This window comes from Carlito syrichta, unplaced genomic scaffold, assembly GCF_000164805.1.
Source record: "Carlito syrichta isolate Samal-C Ts95f unplaced genomic scaffold, Tarsius_syrichta-2.0.1 Scaffold301828, whole genome shotgun sequence".
In the NCBI taxonomy this organism is placed as follows: domain Eukaryota; kingdom Metazoa; phylum Chordata; class Mammalia; order Primates; family Tarsiidae; genus Carlito; species Carlito syrichta.
The window spans coordinates 152643-165416 of NW_007245924.1; the positions used below are offsets into that span (position 1 = coordinate 152643).

The 12774-nt window shown below is 44.2% G+C and overlaps 1 protein-coding gene and 1 pseudogene across 4 annotated transcripts in view; both read left to right on the forward strand.

The window, feature by feature from the left end:
* ZDHHC9 (zinc finger DHHC-type containing 9) overlaps window positions 1-12774 on the forward strand; it is a 71149-nt gene that overhangs the window by 22951 nt on the left and 35424 nt on the right. For 2 of the 4 annotated variants that reach the window (XM_021711048.1, XM_008055351.1), the window contains exon 1: window positions 12254-12491. The exons of 1 other annotated variant lie outside the window; for it this stretch is intronic. The gene's annotated coding sequence lies outside the window, so the exon portion shown is untranslated. Of the gene's footprint in view, window positions 1-12253; window positions 12492-12774 lie in introns of those variants that run through there. One more of the 4 variants, XM_021711045.1, reaches the window with a different exon arrangement.
* Window positions 556-6156, forward strand: LOC103257664 (annotated as a pseudogene).

A 12774-nucleotide genomic window follows, 5' to 3' on the forward strand; every position in this document is an offset into this window, starting at 1 on the left:
TTCCTTTATCTTTGGGTAAAGGAAAAAGTCAATGGGGGCCAGATCAGGTGAGTAGGGAGGATATTCCAATACAGTTATTTGTTTACTGACTAAAAACTCCCTCACAGATAGTGCTGTGTGAGCTGGTGCATTGTCGTAATGCAAGAGCTCCTTCAGGACCATTTTTGCACACACCTTTCTCATGCCAAGATTTTCAGTTAAGATTTTCCTGTTTCTCTATTGATATTTATGTGGTCTGCTATATTTCTCACAGTCAGCCAATGATTTTTGACATGCAACTCAATGAATTTTTGCAATGTTTTAGTCAGTTCTGCTCATTACTGGCCATCCTGACCTCTCTTCATCAGTGATGCTTTCTCTCCCCTCAGAAAAACATTTAATCCATTTGTACACTGCCATTTTCTTCATAGTATCATCCCAATAAACTTGGACTAACATGTCCCTGATTTCACTTCCACTGTTGTCAAGTTTAACAAGAAATTTAATGTTTCTTCCTTGCACTAATTCAAGCTCTGACATTCTCTCAGCAGCACACAAAAACATGCAACAACAATAATGAATGTCACTCAGCAAGCCACCGCCACACATCGACACGAACACAGCTGTGAGACACTGTTATACCAAGGTTATGAAACCTTACCGAGTTGTTTGTACAGTGCTGCCAATGTAAGTGCATGGTGGCAAGTTCGCAAACTTAATTGTCTTACCGCGTGCACTGAAGATTGGGTCTCTCTTTCTCTCTTGTCTCCAAGTTCTTCAGTTGCTGCCCCTGAAGGCAATCACTATCACAGTTTTTTGTGTTCCCTTCTACAGAGATTCCACAGTGCATCGATTCTGGAACAGAATTTTTCCCCTTCCCTAGCAATCTCTTAGAGCCTGGCAGCACAAAAAATATTGCTCTTAGTGGTGAAAATGAATGTTCTGAGTAGTTGCATGGAAAAGTGATTGCCCTTGATCCTTCTCAAACCCCTCCTTAGAAACCACATTCCCAGAGAAGAAGGGAGAAACCTTGACTAGAAGATGCAGAGAAGGCATTCTGGCATGAGCTGTGGTCTGGGAGAAATGTTGGACTTGGGATAAAAGAAAGATGGCGTGTTGAGTGTTGATTCATGAAGAGCAGAGGGGAGGTGCTAGCTGGACAGGAAGGGGTGGTGGAGCCAGAGTGAGGTAACGCAGGACTTGAATTTGTGGCTAAGGAGGGCTGGTATAGGGTCTGTGGACAGAGTCAGTCAGTCTCTGCGTTGTCTATGCTGCCTATATTCCGGGCACTGCCATCAGAGCTATCATGCACTTCAGACTTTTTCTCTGAGATGCACTGCAGCACGGATTGTGGGGTAGTATGGTAAGTTTCCTACGTTATGGTCTTCTCACAGGTTGACTCTATTTACTAAACAGCCATAACACTCCTTACTAACTTGTTATGGATCCATCATCCACGTATTTATGTAAAACAGGGTTCCTCAGCCTCGCCCAATTGACATTCAGGGCTGAATAATTCTTTGTTGCAAGGATCTGTTCTGTGTATTGTCAGATATTTAACAGTGTGTCCCTGATGCCAATGGCACACTCCATCCCCAGTTGTGACAACCAAAAATGTCTCCAGACATTGACAAATGTCCTCTGGGAGGTAGTCAAAATTGCCCTCATGGAGAACCTCTAATACAAAGCCTCATGAAACTATGTTTTTTTGTTCTATAACACTCCTTTTTAAAAATTAACATTAAAGGTCAGGTGTGGTGACTCATGCCTGTAATCCCAGCACTTTGGAAGATTGAGGTGGGAGAATCGCTTGTGTCCAGGAGTTTGAGACCAGTCTGGGCAACATAGCAAGACCTCGTCTCTACAAAAAACAATAATAGAAAAATTTAGCCAGTTGTGGTGGTGCACGCCTGTAGTTTCAGCTACTCGGGAGGTTGAGGTGGAAGGATATTCTGAGCCCAGGAGGTCGAGGTGGTGGTGAGTCACGATCACTGCACTTCAGTCTGGGTGACAGAGTGAGACCTTGACTCAAAAAAAAAAAAAAAAAAAGAAAGAAAACCATTAAGCCAGGTGGTGTGAGACTGTAGTCCCACCTCCTTGGAAGGCTGAGGTGGGAGGATCTCTTCAGCCTGGGAATTTGAGGCTGCAGTGAGCCATGATCATGCCACTGCACTCCAGCCTGGGTGATAGAGAGCCTGTCTCTAAAGATAAATTAACATTTTAAAATGTTTATCAAAATACTGCATTCATGTAAGTAAAAAATCACTCATAATGAAAAGCAACTATCTCCTGCCCTGCCCCTTCCTACCTGTAGTACCATACCACCATTTTAACTATTTCTAGTTTCGGTATATGTGGCTTCTTTTTGTTGTTGTTTTGAGACAAGGGTATCACTATGTTGCCCAGGCTGATCTTGAACTCCTGAACTCAAGTAATCCTCCCATCTTGGGCTCCCAAAGCGCTGAGATTATAGGCATGAGCTACCACATCTGGCTCTGTTTTTTTTTTTTTTTTTCCTAATGGTTCCTGCCATAAACATTCACCTGTTTATCCATTCATTTAAACAAAATATTTATTGAGCGCTGTGTTTGTTTGCTAGGGCTGCCGTAACAAAATAGCAAAGACTCGGTGGTTTAAACAACAGAAATTTATTTTCTCACAGTTCTGTAAGCTGGAACTTCAAGGTCAAGATGCTGGCGGGGGTGGTTTCCTCTGATGGCCATCAGGAAAGGGTCTGTTCTAGGCCTTTCGCCTTGGCTTGCAGATGGCCTCTCTCTTGCTGCCTTGTCACATGGTTGAACCTCTGTGCATATGTGTTCATAGTGTCTCTTCCTCTTCTTTTCTTTTCTTTTATTTTTTTGAGTTGAAGTTTCACTCTGTCACCCAGGCTGAAGTGTAGTAGCACAATCACGGCTCACCACAGCCTCGACCTCATGGGCTCAGACAATTCTTCCGCCTCAGCCTCTGTAGTAGCTGGAACTACAGGAGTGTACCACCACTCCTGGCTAATTTTTTTTTTTTTTTTTGGTAGAGATGACATCTCGCTTTGTTGCCCAGGCTGTTCTCAAACTCCTGAGCTCAAGCAATCCCCCTGCCTCAGCCTCCCAAAGTACTGGGATTATAGGCATAAGTCATTGCACCTGGCCTCTTCCTCTTCTTCTAAGGACACCAATCATACTGGAGCAGGGTCCCACCCCAATGACCTCATTTTAATTTAATCACCACAGTAAAGACCTTGTCTTCAAATACAGTTACAATCTGAGGTACTGAGGGTTGGAACTTGAGCACATGAATTTTGGGAAGATATAATTTAACCCATAACAAGTACCTACTATGTGACAGTCAGTGTCCTAAGCACGGGGGATAGAGCCACGAACAAAGCAACTCCCTGCTGTTATTAAGTTTATGCTCTAGTGGGAGACAATAACAATAAACAAGACAAATAACTAAACTATATAGTATGCTAAAAGACAGTAAATGCTATGGAAAAAAATAAAACAGGGAGAGGAGAGGGGGAGCTGGGGGCGGAAATTCGCTAGGTCATTATGTGAAGTGAAATAAGCCAGGCACAGAAAGACAAATATCTCATGCTCTCACTCATACGTGGGAGCTAAAAAGGTTGATCTCATGGAGGGAGAAAGTGGAATGATAGACACCAGAGGCTGGAGTGGGGGTGGGGAGGGGAGATAAAGAGCGGTTGGTTAGTAGGTTAGTAGGTATGAACATACAGTTAGATAGAAGGAATAAGTTCCAGTGTTCAGTAGCACAGTAGATTGTCTATAGTTAACAACAATACATTGTATATTTCAAAATAGCTAGAAGAGAAAATTTAAGATGTTTCCAACACAAAGAAACAATGTTTGAAGTGATGATACCCTAAATATCCTGATTTTGTCATTACGCATTGCAGGCATATATAAAAATATCACAGGTACCCTGAAAATACGTATGATTATTATGTCTCAGTTAAAAAAATCTGAGACAGAGAGTCTCACTCTGTTGCCCAGGCTGGAGTGCAGTGTCATGATCATGGGTCACTGCAAATTCAAACTTCTGGGTTCAAGCAATCCTCCCATCTCAGCTTCTGAGTAGCCACAGAGCCTAGCCTAAAATATATATTTTTTAAGTAAAAAAGGGGTTGGGCACAGTGTCTCACACCTGTAATCCCAGCACTTTGGGAGGCAGAGATGGGTGGATTGCCTGAGCCTAGGAGTTCAGAAACCAACCTGGGCAACATAGCGAAACCTCGTCTCTACAAAAAATAAAAAAAACTAGCTAGGCGTGATGGTGTGTACTTGTAGTCCCACCTACTTGGGATGCTGAGGCGGAGTCTGATGTAAGCCATGATAGTCGTGATCATGCCACTGCCCTCCAGCCTGGGTGACAGAGTGAGACATGGACTCAAAAAAAAAAAGTGTGAGGTGATAGATATGCTAATTACTCTGATTTGATCATTACAAATTGTATACATGTACCAAAATGTCACCCTGTGTTCCATAAATATGTACATGTATTACATAAATATGTATTCCATAAATATGTACATGTGTTACATGTACATATGTATTAAGTATGTACATGTATACATCAATACGTATACGTAAATATGTATTCCAAGTATGTACATGTATTACATGTCAACTAAAAATAAAAGGAAATAAGCAATGTCAAACAGAGTAGCCAGGAGAAAGAAACCCTTCTAAGTAGTGGACATTTGAGTAAAGACCTGAAGGAGGTGATGGTCATGCAAATATCTGGGGAAAGATAGTTCTAGGCAGAAAGAATAGCTAGTGTCAAGGTCCTGAGGTGGGAACACGTCCAGTGTGTCCAAGGAACAGCAAAGAGGCCATTGGGGCTGGTGCAAAATGAGTAAGAAGTAACAAGAGAACAAGAGATGCGGGGTTTGGGAGGTGGTGAGGCAGATGATAGTGTGAGGCCTACTAAACCATTGCCATGACTTACTTTGACTTTTGTTCTGAGTGAGATGGGAAGCCATTGGACAAGCCAGAGGTAACAAGGTCTGAGTTAGGTTTCGAAATAATCTCTGTATGCTGTGTTAATAAGAGACTGAAAGGAGGCAAGGGAGGAAGTTGGGAGATCAATAAGGGGGGATATTGCAATAATCCATTTTCTCAGAATCCCTTGGTTTATCAGCTCTGGACATCATCTATTGACTTCCTGCCCTGATAGATAGGCATTTAACTCACTTCCAATACAGCACTGTTACAGTGCTTCCTCCTAATACATCACTATTTTTAGTTCCTCTGTTTAACTCCCTCCCCCATAGAGGGGAGTTCTAGTGTTTGTCTTTTTGTTTGTATCTCTTTTTGGTTATCGTCATGTCTTTGTATAAGGCACGTAAACTATTTCTTGCTCATCTCTAGATATCTCTTGATTAGACACTTTCTAAAATTAGAATACTCGTGCCATTACCCATCCTTCCACCTCCCAATTCTTTCTACTTTCCAACTTCCGCACGCTATGCTTTTACATTGTTAATATTTACTTTATAGGCACTGACTTGTAGCTTCCAGGGCTAACTCAGGTGAGGTGGAGCCGCTATGGTCCTGAATACAGGGATCCCCAGACTGACAAGGAACATTACCGCAAGCCTGTGTCCGAGCTGAGGAGGAGAAGTATGATCGGGAGCTCAAGAAGACTCAGCTCATCAAAGCTGCTCCAGCGACGAAAACAAGCTCTGTGTTTGAAGACCCAGTGATCAGTAAATTCACCAATATGATGATGAAAGGAGGAAACAAAGTACTGGCTAGATCCCTCATGACACAGACTCTGGAAGATGTGAAAAGGAAACAGTTTGAGAAATACCATGCTACTTCTGAAGAGGAATAGGCAACCATCGAACGCAACCCCTACACCATCTTCCACCCAGCGCTGAAAAACTGTGAGCCTGTGATTGGGCTAATATCCATCCTCAAGGCTGGCCATTTTTACCAGGTCCCTGTGCCCCTAGCCGACCGATGTTGCTGCTTCTTGGCCATGAAGTAGATGATCACTGAGTGCTGGGAGAAGAAGCACCGGTGGATGCTGATGCTGGAGAAGCTGTCAGATGAGCTGCTGAAGGCTTTTCATGACCAGGGCCTCGTAATCAAGAGGAAGCATGACCTGCACAAGATGGCTGAGGCCAACTGTGCCCTGGCCCATTACCGTTGGTGGTAGAGGTTTCAGGAGGAGTCCAGGGCCCTCTCCTGCAAAAAACTGAGCCAAAGCCACATTGAAAAATATATGTGGTTTAAGGCTATAGTTCCTTTCTAAGGGCTGGCAGGTCTTATGAGAAGGATGGAGCAGCATGATTATTGCCCATTAATCATTTTTTCTTTGAGGCTAGAAGTTGTTCTCCCTGCCATGTCTCCTTGTAAAGAGAGAACATCGGTTTGGGGATTTCCTTCAAGAAACTCAGGGCCCAGTCTTCTCATCCCTCAGCTTGGGGTGGACCTTTAGATGACATAAGAGGGAGTATTTTTAGTATCAGAAAAGATTTATTAGAAAATATTCACACTGAACCGGTATAGCATGTGACCCAGTGCTACCATTAAAACTGACTGGAGGGAAAAAAAAAACCAAAAAACATTTACTTTATACTTTATACTCATAATTAAGTTTCTTGTGATGTGTCTCTAGGTTAGGTTCCAAAAGCTGAAAACCAATAAAGATAGTGTTCGTTTGTTTTTTTATTTTTATTTTTTTATTTTAAAGATGTGGGGTACAATTCAGTATTAGGTATATAAGTGGCCATTGTACAGGTAAATTTGGGCCTCCCTTTGGTCCCTCCAATAAAGATAATGTTTACATAATTATAATTAGGTAATTTTTTCAGTGCCTCGATTACATTTTTTTCTTTAGAAATCGTTCCAGTGTCACAACCTGAACAAATTGCTCTATATCATTCCATGTTGTAACTGCCTTCATTATTGGAAAATGGCATTTCAAATGGCCTTTTTTTGCATTTCAAATTGTCTTTTTTTTCTTTACCATATTCCAGTTTCTTCCTCATTTTGTCTGTTGCTCATAATACATCCCATTCTTCTTGAAGCCCACTTCCTGTGTTAATTCAAACCTATTCTTTACATTCAATCCATGAGATTCTTGTATAGCTTTCATTTCTCCCTGGCATTTATTTTATTTTTCTTTCTAGTTGGGGTTTCACTCTGGTGCCCAGGTTGGAGTGCAGTGGCATGATCCTGGTTCACTGCAGCCTCAACCTCCTTGGCTCAGGTGATCCGTCTGCCTTAGCCTTCTGAGTAGCTGAGACTACAGGCAGGCATTTAATTGTAGAGATGAGGTCTTGCCATGTTGCCTAGGCCAGTCTCGGATTCCTGGGCTCAGGTAATCATCTGGCCTCGGCCTCCCAAAGTGCTAGGATTACAGATGTGAGCCACTGCACCCAGCTTATATCTCATTATTTATAATAGCTGCATAGTACTCTGCTATATGGATGACCAATCATTAATGACCTTTTTGTTTGCTAATTTTGCTGTTATAAACAATGCTACAGTGAACATCTTTCTTTTTTTTTTTTTTGAGTTGGAGTCTCACTCTGTCGCCCAGACTGGAGTGCAGTGGCCCACCACAGCCTCGACCTGCTGGGCTTCAGCGATCCTTCTGCTTCAGCCTTCCAAGTAGCTGGAACTACAGGCGCTCGCTACCACGCCCGGCTAATTTTTGATTTATTGTAGAGATGAGGTCTTGCCAGGTTGCCCAGGCAGGTCTCGAACCCGTGGGCTTAGTCAATCCACTCACCTCAGCCTCCCAAAGCACGGGATTACAGGCTGAGCCACCGAGCCCGGCGAACATCTTTTAACATATATCTTTGCACATCTGTGCTAGTATTTCTAGATAGAAGTAGGATTGTTGAATCACTGGTTATGTAATACAAAAATGTTAAGAGATACTGACAAATAGCCCTGCTGAAAGATTTTACCAATTTACTTTTCTACTCACAGTATTTGGGAGGGTACAACCTTTTGAGGTAAGATCACCTTAAGAGGTTGGAGATTGCTGTGCCTAGTTGAGAATTTGACTCTGCACTGTTTTGTATTCATCTTTAATGACTTCACAGGTGCTAGTCTTTTCTCCCCTAGACTATTTAAAGTTCCTTGGAGGCCGGGATAACGTCATATACTTCTTTGGTATTTCCCATAGTGCCTAGAACAAGCTGGGCAAACTGTGGGTGCTCCATACATACTTAATGATTGACTGATAAACCGGTTTGTATTTTGGGCTACACAATCACTTGAAGTCAGCTCCCGGAATGAGCGAGCTGGGCAGCGTCAGAGACTAGGGCTTTGCCAGGTCAGTATCAGATGCTCTCACTTGGACATCAAGTTTAGACCATAATCTGGGAACCTCATCTGTATAAAGCACCTGGCACAATCCCTGGTCTCAATAAATGGTGTCTATCGCTGTTATTATGATTCATGAGAGAGTCGTCTTAGGGCTTGTGTTGGTCGTGCAAGCATGGCATGTAAAACCACACTGGGTGGAGTCAGAAATCAACAGTCTAGAGGTGAAGGCAAATTGGGAACTAGTGGGAGAAGCCAGGCAGCAGAAGTAGAAACAGAGGCTCGAGTTTGAAGAGCGGAGTTGCATTTTTCTGCCACCTTAGGCCGTTTTTATTGGGCTTTCTGTATGTTTGTCTTCAATGCACAGGCATCTTTAAGGTGATGCTCAGTCTCTGAGAGGAGCCAATGATCCCAGTACAGTGCTATGAACATAGGAGATGCTTAGCGAGAGCGATTGTGTGAATCCTTCACCTGTTGAAATAGATAATGTGGCAGCAATGTTAAGAAGCTGGTGTTCAAGAGCAGCCATTCGACTAGGACAAGATTATCACCCAAGTTTTTCACAGTCAAAGGTCGGGTAGGGGACTGGGAAACCAAGCTGCCAACCAGATAAAGATCAAATTCAGCTGATGAATTTAGAGACTGTGAAAACATGGTGGAACATGGATGACATGGCTCTCCAACGTGAAGAATATGTCTCATTCTTCCTACCTCTCTACCCCCAGTCAGCAGTGTGACCAAAAGAGGGAGGTGGGAGGGGAGAGAACAGTTACAGAAATGACATCCTAACACACAGCATTGGTTGTGTTTCTCCTCCATGTTGGACACGAACCCACATTACCTCTAATCCCCTTTACAACTGTATGAAATGATTAACTTTATTTTACAGCTGAGGTAATAGACTCAGAAAGTGTAAATTACTTGCCAAAGATTATACAAGCTATTACTTTGCAGAGCCAGGATTTGGACCCAGGTCTGTCTGGCCATAAGGCTCATGTACTTTCTATGCAACATACCATCCTGCCTCTTTTATGTCAGTGATAACAACCTAGGCCTCAGGGAAACATGTTGCTTGAGAATACTAGCTGGTCATGTATGGGTGGGGCATTCCATGGTTCTTCCTTTTGCTCATCAGTTTATTCTACACACATATATTTATTTATAGCCAGAAAGTAGGAAGAGGGGTGCAAGTCAGGTAGGTGGAGTCGGAAGGGCCATGTGTCTGGGAGGAGGGCAAGGGGACATGGGAGGGTTGAGGCTAGAGAAAATGGAGAAGAAAGGAGCCATCATGAGCTTGAATGCAGGATGGGGGCTTTTAAAAATTTTTATTTTTTGGTCTGTTTCTGGATGCAGTACTGAATGGGCTTCTGGGTGGTTGCAGAAGACAGTCTCTGGAGCAAGACTAACAGGCAAGTTTCAACACAATAGTGGCACTCGGGATCTGAGGTCCTTCATACAGCTCTTTACATCTACAGAGAAAGAGAGTGAGAGATAGATAGATAGAGAGAGAGAGAGAGAGAGAGAGAGAGAGAGAGAGAGAGAGAGCGCATAAATATGGAGACAGGTATTTTTGGAGTCTCTGTGTCTCTTCACCCAGGCTGGAGTGCAGTGGCACACTCAATGCCACCGCAGCCTCAAGCTGCTGGGCTCAGGCAATCCTTCTGCCTCAGTCTTCCAAGTAGCTGGAACTACAGGTGTACACCACCATGCCTGGCTTTTTTTTTTTTTTTTTTTTAATTGTAGAGACCAGGTCTCGCCAAGTTGCCTAGGCTGATCTCAAACCCCTAGTCTCAGGCAATCCTCTCACCTCTGTCTTCCAAAGTGCTGGGATTACAGGTGTGAGCCACCACACCCGGCCTGAGACAGCGCTTGCTTGTTTAAACAAGCACCCCAGAATATATGCCACAGCACAGTGAGCTGGGTTATAAAATGGAATGCTAGACCTTGATTCCTGTGGTGTTTCTAGTGCCCATCACATGACTGTAACTTCCCTTCAAAACAGCCAACACTGATTTGGATGCATCAGGTGGGAGGTTTATTGAAAAGAGAAGAGAAAAGAAAAAAACCCATCTCAGTTTATAGTCACAATTTAGTTGTGTGTGTGTATTAAGACTTTAAAGATTATATAAAATGATGTAATGACATAGAAGGAAGTGTTATGGATGTTTGTCCATATACGTTTTTCTTATTCTCCTTTTAGTGGTGAGCACAAATCATAATAGATTGTAACAAAACAAGCTTGACTTACATGGTCACTTAATCCCAGAGGGAATGTGACCCAGAACAGGGAGGGGCTGAGGTCAGGAATGTGTTGCCATGACACATCCGTTCCAGGACTCCCTAGGCTTCACCTGCACCTGAGCTATGGACAAAGTATGTTTCAGTGCTGCCGAGGCTGAATTTTGCCTGCTCCACAGTCAAAAGGATGGCAGCTGGGGTTACCATACTATTCCTAAGGGCATCTGATATACATAGGCTTGGAAATCCAGAGAGCTGATGGGGCCTAGGGAAGTTCCTCTCTCTACCATACCAGCACCCTCCAAAATTCAAAGGGGAGAGAATTGGAGGTAATGATAGTGATCATACACTTCATAAGGAATAAACTGATGATTATAATCAGCACGAGTGCTAAGGAACAATAGAAGCTTTATAAACACATACTTTCCTCTGCAAATTAATTATAACACATCTCTCGCATAAGATAATTACCTAGTTATTTCAAAATCCTTTTACATTTTTGATTTAAGGGTGCCATGAAAGTGTTAAATGTCATTATCATTATGTAGCACTTTGTTTAATATCATGTGGGACCCAAATACTGTAAAGGAGAAATAATTCTTGAGTACATATATGGTCCTTCAATGAACAACAACAAATACCTCAGGAAGAGAGTTGGCAATCTCTTCTGTACTAAATCCAAATAACCTCACCCTAGAGAAAGTTTTGTCAAGCTTAGGAAAACCGAGGCTGGTAATAGAGGCATTCTCCCCCAAGCGTGGCAGGTAAGAAGAGGCCACCTTTAATCTTTTCTCATATTTCCTCTTACATTTGACAGGCAAGAATTACAGTAGTGGAAACAGACCTAGTGCTTTTTAAATTCACCCTATAATACTGTGGTTCTCAACTGTTTCCTCATTTTAATCTTAAACTTCTAAAGGATGCGACTCACTCAGATCAGTAGCAGTGGCTCATAGTGGCAGAGGAAGGTGGTAGAAGGAAAGAATCAATCTGGTTGGTGTGTGCGAATTCTGCCTTGGATTCCCCCCTTAATTATCATAAGCTCTGTAAATCTAATAGCAAATTTTACAATCTTTTTGACAATCTTTACTTCATTACCTACAATAGAAGAATTTCTGTCCTCTCAGCAGAGTTTCTCCAAGTTCTTTTATGTTAATTACTTGTTTTTGGTACCACAAAATGATTCTGTGTTCTTGGGGACAGTCATCCCTTACAACCTCCTTTTTATGTTTGTTTGTTTGTTTTGATCTGAAAGACTTAGAGATGCAGGCCAGGATGACTGGGACAGAAGTGGGGTCCCTGGCTACTGAATGAGATTTGGGAGGCAGAGGTGTTTTCTTTATGCTGATACAGAGTAAGATCCCGGGTTGCGGTTGATTTTAATGCAAGTAAGGCTGAAGAGGCCCAAAGCAGACCTAGTTTGCGGTGAGCACTCGGATCTGTGAGCTAGTGTTGCTTTAGCATCTCTCTGTGTGTGTGGAGGCTGGTCCCGTCCTTCGTTGTCCCATCAGCCACTACCCTTCTCCTCAGTCTCTGCGTAACGATATTAATAGAAGGCAACAGTTCACATACTGGCGCTCGGACCCCAAAGAGAGGCTGGCAGTGCCTTGGCAGGTGGGCATGTAGCAGGGAGATGGGTGGGGAGTGGGCGGAGACATCATCGAGTGGCGTTCGGTAGAGCCAATGGCAGCTCGGGGCAGGGGCGGCAGGGGCGGAGACGCGAGGCCGATGAACCAATGGAGGGCGAGCAACTACTGGAGCGACCTGGTGACGTGAGGAGCGTTCCATTCGGCCAGCGGTGGGCGGTAGCCACAGCTGGTTTTGGGCCCCGACCACTGGGGCCCCTTGTCAGGAGAAGACAGCCTCCCGGCCGGGGAGGAAAAATCGCTGCCACCTTTGGCTGCCGATGCGGTCCCCTGGGACGGTCCACTTCCTGCCCTCAGTTGCCGGCCGAGTTCCGTCCCCCTCGTTCAGGTAACAAGGGGTGGGGGTGGGGGTCTCCTGGACTCCGCTGCAGGGTGGGCTGCCTCCCCTTCAGCGGCGCCGGGACGCGGGGACGTTGGCACCGCCCTTCTCAACTCGGTAGCCGCCGAGCCCCTGGCCCGGGGTGACTACACGTGGCGGGGCGTGTGTGAGTGTGTACGAGCGTGTGGATGCGTGTGCGTGTGGATGTGGCGCGCGTCCCAACCTGCCTGGGGCGGTGGTCCGCTGCGTGGCGGAGGCAGGGCGGGCCTCCAGAGGCCGCGCCCGCGGCCCG